This window comes from Petaurus breviceps, unplaced genomic scaffold (genome assembly GCF_028583685.1).
Source record: "Petaurus breviceps papuanus isolate PSGF00001 unplaced genomic scaffold, PetGlider_PUasm1.0 188, whole genome shotgun sequence".
Lineage (NCBI taxonomy): Eukaryota > Metazoa > Chordata > Mammalia > Diprotodontia > Petauridae > Petaurus > Petaurus breviceps.
The window spans coordinates 39,539,655-39,550,837 of NW_027185804.1; the positions used below are offsets into that span (position 1 = coordinate 39,539,655).

General features: G+C 36.0%; 2 pseudogenes; both read left to right on the forward strand.

Annotated features, from left to right (window-relative positions):
• Positions 1–457: 457 nt before the first annotated feature.
• On the forward strand, positions 458–1,094 carry LOC138163319 (small ribosomal subunit protein uS11m pseudogene; annotated as a pseudogene).
• A 2,940-nt stretch (positions 1,095–4,034) lies between these two features.
• LOC138163320 (olfactory receptor 4C3-like) lies at positions 4,035–4,973 on the forward strand (annotated as a pseudogene).
• Positions 4,974–11,183: the final 6,210 nt, after the last annotated feature.

An 11,183-nucleotide genomic window follows, 5' to 3' on the forward strand; every position in this document is an offset into this window, starting at 1 on the left:
TGATCAAAGATAGAATTCTACTAAGCTCAGTCTTCCCCTCAGATAAATGCAAACTTAGAAAGCATCTGACCTTCCACAATTCTGTGGAAGGCTGAGAAGTGTTATGGTAGGAAAACAACAATAAATGTCCTTAGAGTTACAAGGTTTGGGGTTAATTCCTGGCTCTGCCCCTTCTTAGGTCTCATTTCAAAAAATTCCTTGCTGTAACATAACACTAAAATTTCAGAATGAGAGGGATTATATAAAGTATCTCATTTAATGAATAAACTGACATTCAGAGAACTCATAGGGCATTTTCCTTTGGCTACACAGGACAGTTATACGGAATACTGAATATAGTGCCAGCCATAGAATCAGGAAGATCATGCTCCTGAGTTCCAATCTGGACTCAGTTACTGGCTGTGTCTCCCTCTTTAAATTACTGAAGCCTGCTTACCTCAATTTCCTCATTTATAAAATGAATTGAAGGCGGACAGCGGGGAGCTATGTCCTGCCACACAAGTCTTGATGACCTCAGGCCAGCTTTTCTTACCCCTGCACAGTTTGGCTCACTGAACCCTGCTCCAGGTAGGTGCTCTACACCCGGCACGCTGAGGCCCCAAGGGTTGGAGAAGACAGAGGCAGAAACAGAAGCAGAGCCGGGGGATGCCCACAAACCCAGCAGGTTCAGTGTCTTTCCTCCAGTTCCTGGTCAGGAGAGTTCCTTGACATGGGGAGGCAAGACATATGAAGAAATCCCAACAGCTCACATTAAAGCAACATATAACAACACCCATATCCAGGTGGTCTCTCCAGGAATGAGCCACTTGTCTCGACTTCTTGTGGCACCAAAGGGTTCAAAAATGCAAAAAAGGCCAAAGGGATTGCAGCACAATCTGCAGGCATTGCTGCAGAAGCCAAAGCCACAGGGAAGGGAGTGATCCATGTCAGAGTGTTGGTGAAAGGCCTGGGACCAAGGCACTTAGCTGCCATCAAGGGGCTGACCGTGGGGGCCTGGATGTCATCTCAGTCACAGACAACACCCCAACACCCCTATCCCTCACAATGGTTGCCACCAAAAAAAAAAAAAAAGCCGGAGGATGGGAAGTAAATAGTTGCCTGTCTGGAGACCTAGTTCCATTTTTCACCTTTTTATTGACTTCAGAACAATGCAGAGATGTTCCCCACAGGACAGAACTCAGCAGAACTCAGAGACCAGACTGATAAGCAAAAATGAGTTGATTTCCTCCTGTGTATAGCAATATATACAACCAAACCTCTGCAGTGGTCCTCACTGTGAAGCAGTGCCTCTTTTGGACAGGAGGGGGTGCTGCAGCAACACTTGTGGCAAGGGTCAGCTCTACTTTCCACAGTCCTGATGAAATAAACTCTGCCTCATTTTAAAAACTGGATGAATGAATAGACAGACAGACAGACAGATAGGCAGGCAGGTAGGCAGGCAGGCAGATAGATAGATAGAGATAGATAGATAGGTAGATAGATAGATAGATAGATAGATAGCTAGATAGATAGATAAATAGATAGGTACATAAATAGACATGAATAAATGCATGATTGTAGAAATGAATGAATGGATAGGTAGATGGATGAATGAATCTAGGAATGAATGAATGAATGAATGAATGAATGAATGGATGGATGGATGGATGAAAATAAAATGAGTTGAAGAGGGAAATGACAAATTATTGTGCTATCTTTGCCAAGAAAACCCTAAATGGGGTCACAATGAGCCAGACAAATATGAAATGACTGAACAAGAACTATGAACATGCAAGACAGTAAAGAGAGCTATGATTTGAAGTCAAAACCAGGACTTATTTTTCATTACACACAGAATCACAGAATTTGTGAGTTGTAGGGCATCTCCATAACCCATTTAGTACAGTCAACATACGATCTACACCTACAGGAATTTTCATTGTAATATATTGCTCAAGTGGTCACCATTCTGCCTTTGAAGTCTCATCACAGGTAAGTAATTTAATCTGTTACACGCTCATTTTTCTCATCTCTACAAGTGGGACAATAATATTTGTATTAATTACTCATAGGGCCACCAAATGTCTATTTATTGTGCAGCAAAATTTAAAGAACTATTAACTATGATGTGTCCCACCATGTAGTTGACTAGACTTGTTCCCTGAATTACTTTGAAATTTAAATCAATACCCCTATTATTAGTAGATTGCATTTTTTCACAGTTATCTAGTTGTTTTATTACAAAGACATGGATTGTAAGGAAATAGAAATAATTTGCACATGCTAGGTAAATTATCTGGAAAATTCTGTGGAAATTCTGGGTTTCTAACCAGCAATTTGGAGTGTCTGTCTTGTGATTCAATATCTATGTCTACACACAAGAACTAAATTTATTGAATTTAATATTTTACAATAAATATTACTTATTTTATTTTATCTACATTTATAATGTGCAACTTCTACAAGCCCCCATACTGAACAAATAAATAGATAGACCAATGAACAAACCCGCAAATAAATAAATATTTATAACCCATCAAAATGAATTCCCAAGTCTGATAATGCATGGCTATTGCTTTAGAACATTAATTTATGACTTCTCTGGCATGTAGCATATTTCATCTTCAGTCTTGTGGAGTCACGTTTTATCATTGCATCGACCAGAATCCTAAAGAATTTCAAAGTCTCCCCTCCCCCACAACACATACATTTAACAATACAATTTTTTTCCTCCTTCTGTTCACTTCACTTTACATCAATTATGAGAGTGTCTCCCAGTTTTCTTTTAAACTATTCATTCCATAATTTCTTATGGCACTCTAATGTTCCATTAAATGCCCACACCAAAAATGATTAGCCTTCCTCAATAAGAGAGTACCCCTTTACTTTTCTTTTTTTTAACTACAAAAAGACCTACCGCAAATGATTTTGTGTAGATAGTTAATTTCTGCTTTTCTTTGATCTATTTGAATTATAAGCCTAACAGCAGTATAGCTGGGTACATGGAGGTTTGAAGAGTTTTGTAACCTCAAAATTCATTTCCATCATTGGTTGAGCGATCAATTTACTATCAAATTAAAAAAAAGCTTGCTACTGAAGCAATCTATTTATCTCCATACACTGGAAACTAACTGAACTCATCCAAATTTTAGTGAAGTTTAATTGTTTTGGTAGATTGGACATAAGCATAAACAATCATATTTCATAATGAGGAAAAAAAAACAATCCCCTTCACATTCATGTGTATTTTTATTTAATCTCAGGACAAGCTGTCAACAACACTGGAACATAAGTAAATATGTAGGCAGTTTTCTTTTAATTCCTGTGCCTAAGAGAGCCCCAGGCTATAAATAGAAATCAAAGATAAATATGAGATAAATTTAGTTAAATCAGAATGAGAATGCCACATAAACATTTGCTATAAAATACCTCTTTATTACCATGCAATTTTCATCAAAATATAGTTTAAAAAGACTATTTATAAATGTCATTTTTTTGAAAATGAGTATTTTTACTATGCCTTCTGTTATAAAACAGGAATATAATTTCCATAAATCAGAAGAAATTTCTTAAAGCAAATGATATACTTTTAATTGGTAAAAATTATGCCACCACCCCCTTGTCATACCATAATATACCAGCTGGCAATTAGCAAACAATCCATTTCCAACTTCCAAGCCTTAGCATAGCCAGCTGCTCATGCATTTTGTGTAAAATTAACATCTATGTATTATTTAAATATTTTGTGTATATATATGTAGCCTCTTATGAAATGCAATCTTTTCAAGGGCAGAGAATATTTTATCTATCTTTGTGTCCTTGATATCTAGCATATAGTTGTTTAATAAATGCCTATTGGAGCACTGATTTTTATTCAGTTATATAAAGTAGACAGTATAATATATATCTTCTTGACTATTTCAAATGTGTATTGTGAAAAGGAATCTCTCAGTATGGTCAGAATGCTTGAAATCATCAGAAGATTCCTACATTTAGAAACATCAACATTTCCTTGAGATAACTGGAACCTAGAACTGAATTCATTCTCTGTATCAATGTCAGAGGCAAATATCATTGATATTAATGCCACTGAATTTGTTCTATTGGGTCTCAGAGCAATCCTGAGATGCAGAAAGCCATATTTGCTATATTTTTGGTCTTTTATATTATCAGTGTTATGAGTAATATGCTCATTGTGATCACTACTGCTTCCAGTCAAACTCTGGTCTTGCCAATGTACTTCTTTCTAGCATTCTTGTCTCTGATAGATGCTTTCTCTCCATCATCAATGGTCCCCAAAATGCCTGGGGATTTGCTCCGAGAGAAGAAAATCATCCCCTTCAATGCATGAATGGCCCAGCTTTTCCTAGACCTTTTTCTTGGAACTTCTAAGATTGTCCTCTTCATAGTAATGACCTTTGACAGATGTGTCCATCTGCAGACCCTTGCCCTATATGACAATAATGAACCACCTCCTTGGCAGTTCCCTCATTGGATTAGTTTGGACAATGGGCTTCCTGCATTCGATAGGACAGATCTTCACCATAGTCTGGCTTCCTTTCTGTGGGGCCAATGTTAAAGATCACTTTGCCTCTGACATTTTTCCCTTGATTCAACTTGCCTGCACAGACACCTTCCTCATTGGTCTGTTAGTTGTTGCCAAAGCAGGGTTAATTTCAATGATTTGTTTTGTTGTTCTGATGTTCTCCTATGTCATAATCCTGTGTTTCTTGAGAAGTTACAGCTCTGCAGGGAAAGGCAAGGCTCTGTCTACTTGTAATTCCCCCATCACTGTCACAATCTTATTCTTTGTCCCCTGCATATTCATGTATCTGTGACCAGTAATTGAATTCATTATAGATAAAACTGTAACTGTATTTTATACTCTTGTCACACCCATGTTAAATCCACTTATCTACACAGTAAGAAATGAAGAGGTGAAAAATGCCATGAGGAAGTTTTGGAGTAAAAAAGTGACTTCAGAGTATAAATAATTCTAAATATCAAGAACTGTGCTATTTTTTTTTAACAATACTCTTGGAGGCTTTTCCCAAAATGACTATACAAGTTTTGTAAACTTTTACTATCATTTTATATGAGAAATTCAAGTTCTTATTTTCTTATTGCAAATAGAGACAAAAAGAAATATATGTACTAAGATACTGGTCCATTAACAAATAATCACACTTTGACAATTAATGTCAGTACATAAAGGAAGATTATTATTATTTAAACCAAATATCTCATCAAATACATTTTCCCCCAAATCTGTGGAAATAAATAACAAATTTTACTAGATAATAAACACTTGCAGCAATCTCTCATTTTTTTTAAATTTGGCCTTGCTACATACATTGCAAATTGTAGTCACATATATATGTAGAAAATAATTTATTTCATCTTTATATTCAATGATGTTAGGTAAACTGCTAGATGCTTGGGGATGTAGATAATTTTATTTTTGGTCAGTTGTCCCAGAATTCAAGAATGCTGTGTATGTTAAAATTTCAAATACAGACTCCACGATAATGAAAATAACCTGGAAGGACACAACCTAGGCTTCATAAAACATTTGCCATCATAAACCCCCTTTGGCAGTCTGGTGATATATATGGTCCCTTTCTCTGACTAATATTCAATGCATACAAACACAATTTGAGGAAGTAATTAGACTTAGTGGTGAAAATAGGTAATCATTTTTTTTTTCCTTTCCAAGATCACATCCTGGGGTGGCTAGGTGGTGCAAGAAATAGAGCACCAGCCTTGGAGTCAGGAGGACCTGAGTTCAAATACGGCCTCAGACACTTGACACAATTACTAGGCGTGTGACTTTGGGTAAGTCAGTTAACCCCAATTGACCTCCAAAAAGGAAAAATAAAAAGATCACATCCCCTCTACAAATCTAACCACAAATCTCGTTAGGAAGGTCTGTGAATCCCAGGTTAATAATATTGCTGGTCTTCCTCTTTGAGAATTGACTTCAGAGTCTGAATTATTCTTTTTGACAATCTCAAATGTTTTTAATCTATATATCTTAAAGTGTGTCTCTCTGTGTGTATGTGTGTGTTTATGTGAACATTCTTCTGTGAGCACGCATATGTACATGCTTGGGTAGCCTTTTATTCATTACAATGAGATATGTCTTAGAAAACAGACTATATAATGTAAAAAAACATTAATTACCATATTGCTCTTACTTTAAAAAGCTCTTTCTTGTGATGGAGTTTGTGACTATACATATTGGAGCTAGAGAAATAATAACATACATCCTCACTTGTAAGACTGATAAAGAATTGTGTAAGAAGTTATTGATAGGACAACTCCAAATTAATAACCATTTATAGGAACTGAAGACTATCTATCTTACTGTCTTTAACAGCAGCAATGGGAGTTCCTGTTTCTCAGATATTTGGGAGGCTTTTTTTTTTTAACATGGATCATTTTAACCAGGATAGGGGATGATCATGATAGGCTTTGTTTTTATCTCTCTACAGAAAATGAAAGGCCCTTCCCCACACCCAACTCAACTGGAAAAAAAAAATGACACCTACCATTACATTACGGTCAATATCGTTTTAGTCATTCTGGGCCTGAAAATAGACACATTGGCCCAGCTGTGTTTCTGGTGAACACCATGTGAACATGAAGGTGGACAGTTAGAACTTAAAGTACATAAAGGACCAGGAATTTTTTTTTGGCAAACAGTGTTGGAGGGAAAAACTGTTTTGAGATCTCCATCTTGGGTCTTTAGAACTGGATGTTGAGGCAATTAATGGAAGGCCACCTTACCTCCACAGGTGGAGGGATGGGAGTGAAAAGGGTCAAGGACTCAGTGTTTATATCTCTCACCCAGATGCTTCAGGCATTTGCTTGCTTTTTTTTTTCCAAGCAAAGTCATTTGCTTGCAATTATTACCTCATGTAATGTTACAATTTCCCTTAACCATCAAAAGTCACCAACCAAGAGTCTTGCGTCATATGGAGCCAGGGAAGGGGATGAATTTAAGTCCTGGATCAGAGGTCCCCAAAACTGTTTGACCTATTGCACACTTTTCAAAAAATAATTATTCACTGCTGAAAATGTATTTTCTTCAACCCTTAACCCTTTAAAGGTTTTTTGAAAAATTTGTATCATTTTATAAATATGTATATATATATAGAAATGATGCATCTTAAATTTAATGAGTTATTATAAATATGTGCTTTTTCTTGCATTGAAATTTTGATGATATAATATTGCATCATATAACCCATGTATTATAATATTGCAAACAAGTCATTACATGCACATATTTCTGCAGATGCATGCTGGACTTCCCGACAGTGCATGACACACTTGTCTGCCAACACTTTTTTATTAAGACCTATCAGTAGACTTGACCGCTGATACCTTGCATTTTGTGTGTTTATTTAGAAAATCATATAATTTAATCACTATGACTTTAACTCTGTCACAAAACAGATGAAACACATACAGATGGTTTTTCAAAATTTTCTTCTCTTCTTTCCTTATGCTTCCACTGTGACCTTATTTTCATTCAATACCCCGTCCCCCTCCCCTGAATTGCACCCAGGGCAACTACTACCTCTCCTGCTCATCTTTCCATGATGATGAAAAGGAGGCTGTATCTACTACTTTGGTTTCCTCTGATCCTCTAGCATGGCCTCACCCTTCTAGTGAATAATTCAAAACGTCTTTCTTCTGAATGGAGTTTTCCTTAATGCAAACTCAAAAATCACTGCTTCTGTGACCTCTGAGGTTGGGGAGGGAAATCTTGTCAGTTTCAATTTGATAATTCTATAATTCTTAATCTCTCTGATAAATGTTCCTAACTTAGCAAGCCAAGAGGCAAAAGATTACATCATGACACTTTTTCCTCGGTTGCTCAGAACCTAGGACACAAATCAGTTCCCATAATGTGTACAAGAGTATCTCAAGAGCATTCTCTATATAAACACACACATATGCATGTACTTACATGTGTGCAATGCATATATGAATGTGCATCTATCTATCTATCTATCTATCTATCTATCTATCTATCTATCTATCTATCTATCTATCTATATTTATAGATGAATCTGTAGGTGTATGCACTGTGTAACATACAGTACTTTTCTTGATGTATAAAATCATAGATTTGGAGCTGGGATATTAGAATCACCCAGTCCAAACTCTTCATTTTGTATATAAGGAAAGAAATCCAGAAAAATAAAGTGCTTTAGTAAAGGTCACACAATTATTTTGTGATGGAGTTAAGATTCTGAGAAATGTTCCTTGAATCTATATGTACCATCTTTTTTACTGTATGTACCAGCCTCCTCTCTCAGTTCACAAACAGAGATACAAAATAGTTACAAAGAAGCAGTTTCAAATTTGGTGAAAGGAAACACGTTCTAAGAAATTAAGTTATTTCAAAGTGGACTCTAGCACCTCAGGAATGAGTAGATTTCTCCCACTTAAAAGCAATAAAAACGGGGGGGGGGATAAAACAAGCTCATACTATGGTTCTATCAGATGAGTGATGAAGCCCTTCCTGAAGAAAGTGTATGCTTTCAGAGGTCTTTAAGCTAAAAATAACATTCGTATCATCATTTCCACCATCATCATCAGTGATAGCAGCAGCAGCTATAATTTATATACCTCTTGAAGCTTTAAAAAAAAACTTATTATTCAGTGGAACAAATGACAACGTCCATTTGTTAATATTATTTTAAAGAATATCTCTCTCTCTATCTTACCAATGCTAGAAATGCAAAAACTGTTCACAGGTCCAATCCTACTATTGAACAGCATGAGAACTTTGACCTGATTTCTTTCAGTCCTGCCCTGGTTTACCCCTTTCTTCTTTAATAACCAGGGACTCTATCTCAAATCCAACTCCTTGATCCTATTGTAGGCTCACAATATCAGTGCTAGACTTAATGTGAACATAAAAACTGCTTTAGACCTATTGCTTCTCATAATTGCTGTATTCAAGTGAACCACCAGCCTTGCCCTCTGAAGTAGTAAGCTCTACAAGGTGCATATTTTGACAAAAGTTCCTTTTTCTGTCGATATTTTCATCTACAGATTAACTCCTTCCCCAATGAACCTTAGCTGGTTCCTTCATTTTTTAATTGTATCATAATGATTTCCTTTCTTCCCCACATATAATGGGGATATAATGGGGATAGGGCATACAGGCTAATACCTTACCCCCCCCCCAAAAAAAATAAACAACCAAACTCTGACCCTTGAAAATTTTTAGTATACACACTTATATCAGTAGCCTTCTCACTAGTGTTCCCTAACGCTATACTATATTATGGGTTATGTTCTTAGAATGGCCAAATCTGTGGTTGAAAATACCCTGTGCCATTCTGCCAATAGCATGAGGCAGACTGGAACAATTCAGATTACCCTAGGAAAGGTGATGTGATTGACTGTTGGAATTACACCTCACTGAGAATTCAGTTCCATCTATGCCAACTTTATGTACTTAATGTTGGCTTCTCTTCTTGAGTATGATATGAGTGTTCAAATTCTGGGTCCTTTTCTTTCTGCTCTACCTGTATTCTCTACCTATCTTTACCTCATGTACACATCCATCAATTTATTTCATTCATTAACATGTTTATTTGTTTATCAAACTATTCATACATTTGTTCATATATTCATTCATTTACTTGCATATCTATCTATCCATTCATTCATTTATGTGTATCTATTTATTTATACATTTATCTACTTCTCTCTTTCCTGAGGGAAAGTGAATTGGACTGAATTGTGAATTAGTGAATGGGAAATCTCTATATTATCTCAGGGAGAATGCTATTTACTTTCTTTCACATCTCACCTTTGAAGTCATCAATGTTATAACTTGAACAGAAGTAAATAAATTAATAATGATAATTTCATGCATATTCAGAAACATAAATGAACATTAATTAGGAATTGTGCATTGGAAACCTGGAATATTTGTTCTGAAACACCTAAATTTGGTTTAAGTAATTTTTTTTCTGTGTCAAGCTATCTTTCAGATACCAAGTACTAAATTGTCTTTCCTAAGACTGTGCTGGGTATTGATCACTGAACTACTTATACTGTCCCAAGAAAATGTATTGTTTTGACACCTGAAACCTTCAGAGAAAATTCCCATATCTCCTCACAGAAATCAACTTTAGTATTTTCAAACTCTTAGATCAAGACCTCATCTCCCTCCTTATGTCAATGAACCATTTATTAACATAGCCTATGATATTCCACTTCCATACCCATTGATCCCCTAGAAATGTTACACTAGACTAAATGGGTATAATTTAAAATCATAGCTCATGAGGTCTTAGAAAAATGTTAAATTTTGCCAATCAGTTTATTTCTGCAGAAGAACAATTCCATAGAGCAGCAGATAAAATAATAAGAAATTCATCTGTCTCTGAAAAACATATATGGCATATTCCACCACAGGCCACTACCAATAGGGAGGCAACACATATGTAGCACATTCAAGGGGACCAAAGATTTGAGCCCAAGGATCATGTATTTGAGGAAGACACATAAGGAATATGTGGCGGGAGACCTTGAATTCAGTAACATATGTCACAAGTGCAAAGGACAAGTTTGCATATTGAGAGTTTGTTCAGGTGTGGGACATGTTCAGGAAGGAAATTCACTTGGTCAGCCATTTCACACAAGTTACAGGTTGGTTGAGGCATTTCCTCTCTCTCATCATTATATCTCTTTTGGGCAATTTCTATTGTTATTAAAATATGGGCATGTCTCTCTTTTAGGCTTCTTTTGACCGAACAATCAATGGGTCCATTGACAGGCATTTATTAAGAATTTTTGTGGTGGGTCAGCAATTGCATGAACTTGGGAGTCAAACCTTAACACTCTCATAGCACTTGCTGGAATCATCCAGAGCAAGGAAAACACAGTGGAAATTATAGGTTAAAATTATCCCTAAGAAGATTGATCTCTTACTCACCTGTGAACCTCACTTTTCAGGGGCATTCATAAAAATGTGATTTAAGACTTTAGCAAAGGATTCCTTAGACCTCAAGGGAGCTTCTTATTGACTACTTTTAACCATTTGTTTTTAGTCTTTGACCAAAGCAGATAGATAGATAGATAGATAGATAGATAGATAGATAGATAGATAGATAGATAGGTAGGTAGATAGATAGATAGATAGATAGATAGATAGATAGATAGATAGATAG